At 46.9% G+C, this 3,971-nt stretch overlaps 1 pseudogene; it reads left to right on the forward strand.

Moving 5' to 3' along the window:
* Positions 1 to 907: 907 nt before the first annotated feature.
* LOC144495364 (5S ribosomal RNA) lies at positions 908 to 1,026 on the forward strand (annotated as a pseudogene).
* The last annotated feature ends 2,945 nt before the right edge of the window (positions 1,027 to 3,971 follow it).

Genomic DNA, 3,971 nt, shown 5'->3' on the forward strand with positions numbered 1-3,971 from the left:
TTTAAGTCACAGATAGATAGATTTTTAACTATTAAGGGAATTAAGGGTTATGGGGAGCGGGCGGGTAAGTGGAACTGAACCCACGATCAGATCAGCCATGATCTTATTGAATGGCGGAGCAGGCTTGAGGGGCTAGATGGCCTACTTCTGCTCCTATTTCTTATGTCCTTATGTTCTTATGTTCACTGGCTTTTTGGTGGGTTTTCCTTCCCGTCTTTGGGCCTACTTACTGGATCACCCCTCTAGAACTGCATCAACTCCTCAAAGTAGATCCTGATTCTGCTGTCACAGCTCTGCCTGCCTTGTAAATAGTTTGGCTTTTTCTAACGTTAGATACTCTTTAGATTTCAAAAATGGGACAGAGCTTCATTGAGCATTCCAAAGACAATGCAGTTGTGAACTAACTCATGTTATAAAGCTCCATAACTGCAACTGCTGACCAGTTGATACAAGTCACTAATAAATGAATCAATGGATTCACCCAGTCTTTGGTCCCTTTGGTTGAATCTCACCCGGTCAATGAGCAGATTCTTGTTAGAACTGAAATAATTATTGAAGGCCCTCAAAACTGCTGTGGTCTTTGCGACTCCTTGTCTTGGGAGGACATCATCAGCTATAGTACTAATTGTGTGTAAAAAGCTACTGACCTTTGTGCATTTTCTTGTATGCCCAAAGCTGTTTGGTACTTTTCAAACCTCACCTGCAGCGCTCCAATCATTGTGCTTGCTGTGGGCCCTGATGTGCTGCAAGGCTTTTCAATGGCTGCTGACATTGTGCACAGTTCATTTTCCCGAGCCGAGGTAAGTCTTATATTTGTTCTTCAGCGTGAAATTGAGCTATTTGAAAGTCTTCATCTATGTGCTACCAATCTGTCATCTCAGTTTCTTAAACTGTGGCCTCCAGCATTGCCTGCAGCCATACTAGTCTGAAAATGCCCGACCTCGTCTGATAGCGGAAGCTAAGCAGACTCAGGCCTGGTTAGTACTTGGATGGGAGACTGCCTGGGAATACCAGGCACAGTAGGGAGGTGGCACAGTGGCACAGTAGTTAGCTCAGGTGCTTCACAGTGCCAGGGATCCGGGTTATAATCTGGCCTCGGGTCACTGTCTGTGTGGAGTCTGCACTTTCTCCCCATGTTTGCATAGGTTTCCTTCCACAGTCCAAAGTTGCGCGGGTTATGTTAATTGGTCATGCTAAATTGACCCTAGTGTCAGGGGATTAACAGAGTAAATATGTGGGATTATGGGAATAGGGTCTGGGTGGGATTGAGGTCAGTGCATAGTCGATGGACCGAATGGCCTCCTTCAGCACTGTAGGGATTCTATTCACCATGCTTTGGGCTGTTGCTATTGATTTTGCTTGCATGTTTGGTCTTCTGGCTCAATGACGTTTCACTTTATGAGTGGCTTGGAGATTTTCTGAGTTTAGTTTTTCTTGAAGATATTTGTTTTGAATTATTTACAGACAAGATCTCATGCTAAGTACATTGTTCTCTCGACACAGACCGTTCTCTGTCTTGTCCCCTTGGAGACTCTTGGTCACCTGACTGTGATGTCATCATCATTAACTTCCTTATGTAATTAATATAACCATTAACACTTGACTCTACCCTCAGCCCTCACATCCCCTCGCCCCTCCGTAAATACTTTCCATGCCCCCATCCATGCCACCTCACGCCCTTCATGCCACTCTGTACTCTTCCATCCACCTCAAGCCCCAGCCCCTGAGAGCCCAAACATCCATTAGATGGTTGAAATAGCTGTGCCCCAGGGAAAATACGAACGCATATATGACCAATTAATAACTGAATCAGGCTTTGCTGTGATTTACTAAGAAAAAAAAAGAACTTATATAATGTCCTGCAGAGCCTCAGGGCGTCCCAAAGTGCTTCAACTGTCAATGATGTAGAAGCAAAAAGAGCAACCAATTGATGTACAGCAAGATCCCACAGACGACAGCAAAATAAAATACCTTTTTTTTGGTTGCATTACTTCTGCCCCCCATGCTTTCTTGTACCTCCCAAAGGCTGTCCAGTTTGCCTGTGACCTTCTTGGGGCGGTGGGGGGAGAATCTCTCTTTCAAAGACACTTAAGTACCTGATTGAGGAATCCGACATTGGGAAGGGGGGTGGGTTGTGAAAGCCACTGTTGCCTCCAACCCTCTGTTTCAGGCTTCCTGGTAAGCCCTATCCCACCTTCACTTACCTGAGTCCCAGTGATCCAACAATGATCCTGGTGTAAACCCTCAAGTACTAATGACAGCAGCCACTGCTTCTGGGGATGCTGCTGGCAATGGCGAGATTCCAGCTACTGATTGGCTAGTAGCTCTGTGGGGGCAGGGGGGAGGTTCCGATTACCACCCATAGTGTCCTAAATCCCAGGGAAGCCCCGACATTGGCCAGTTAAATGTCTGACAGGTCTCCCCTAAGAAACAACATGGGGGCGATTCCCCCAACAAAATTCTAAGTGTCAAATTTGCATAAAAATTGGAGTAAATCATGTTGTTTTTTTCAGCGGGAGTTTTAAAATGAATCTCCTACACTCTGTGCACTGCTGAGTGACTAGCGTGATTCAGTTCAAAAAGCTGGGGGTGGGGCCTATTCCGGCTGGAGAGGCCGGCAGCATAGCACTGAGTGGGCTTTGACAAGGTGCCGCATGGAGACTGTTAAATAAGTTAAGTGCCGTGATATAAAGGGTAAGATCCTGGTATGGATAGAGGATTGGCTGACTGGCAGAAGGCAGAGAGTGGGGATAAAGGGGTCTTTCTCAGGATGGCAGCCGGTGATTAGTGGTGTGCCTCAGGGGTCAGTGCTGGGACCACAACTTTTCACAATATACATTAACGATTTGGAGGAAGGAACTGAAGGCACTGTTGCTAAGTTTGCAGATGATACAAAGATATGTAGAGGGACAGGTAGTATTGAGGAAGCAGGGGGGCTGCAGAAGGACTTGGACAGGTTAGGAGAGTGGGCAAAGAAGTGGCAGGTGGAATACAATGTGGAAAAGTGTGAGGTTATGCACTTTGGAAGGAGGAATGGAGGCATAGACTATTTTCTAAATGGGAAAATGCTTAGGAAATCAGAAACACAAAGGGACTTGGGAGTCATTGTTCAAGATCATTTTAAGGTTATCGTGCAGGTTCAGTCGGCAGTTAGGAAGGCAAATGCAATGTTAGCATTCATGTCGAGAGGGCTAGAATACAAGAGCAGGGATGTACTTCTGAGGCTGTATAAGGCTCTGGTCAGACCCCATTTGAAGTATTGTGAGCAGTTTTGGACCCCATATCTAAGGAAGGATGTGCTGGCCTTGGAAAGGGTTCAGAGGAGGTTCACAAGAATGATCCCTGGAATGAAGAGGTTATTGTATGAGGAACGGTTGAGGACTCTGGGTCTGTACTCGTTGGAGTTTAGAAGGATGAGGGGGGGATTTTATTGAAACTTACAGGATACTGCGAGGCCTGGTTAGAGTGGATGTGGAGAGAATGTTTCCACTAGTAGGAAAAACTAGAACCAAAGGGCACAACCTCAGGCTAAAGGGAAGATCCTTTAAAGCAGAGATGAGGAAGAATTTCTTCAGGCAGAGAGTGGTGAGTCTGTGGAACTCTTTGCTGCAGAAGGCTGTGGAGGCCAGGTCATTGAGTGTCTTTAAGACAGAGATAGATAGGTTCTTGATTAATAAGGGGGTCAGGGGTTATGGGGAAAAGGCAGGAGAATGGGGATGAGAAAAAAATCAGCCATGATTGAATGGCGGAGCAGACTCGATGGGTCGAGTGGCCTAATTCTGCTCCTATGGTCTTATGGCCACTGCACATGCGCCGATCTGTCAGTGCCGAGGTTGGTGCATGCGCAGTGGCCCCTGCCTGCTGGTCTCCTGATTGCTGGCCAGCTCAATTGTTGGCCAGCCCCATGGCCCCTGCATCGCTGGCCGTGCGACCCTCCCCCACGCAGGTGAGGAGCTATAGAAAACCCCACT

The sequence above is a fragment of the Mustelus asterias genome, chromosome 6 (genome assembly GCF_964213995.1).
Source record: "Mustelus asterias chromosome 6, sMusAst1.hap1.1, whole genome shotgun sequence".
NCBI classification, from domain to species: domain Eukaryota; kingdom Metazoa; phylum Chordata; class Chondrichthyes; order Carcharhiniformes; family Triakidae; genus Mustelus; species Mustelus asterias.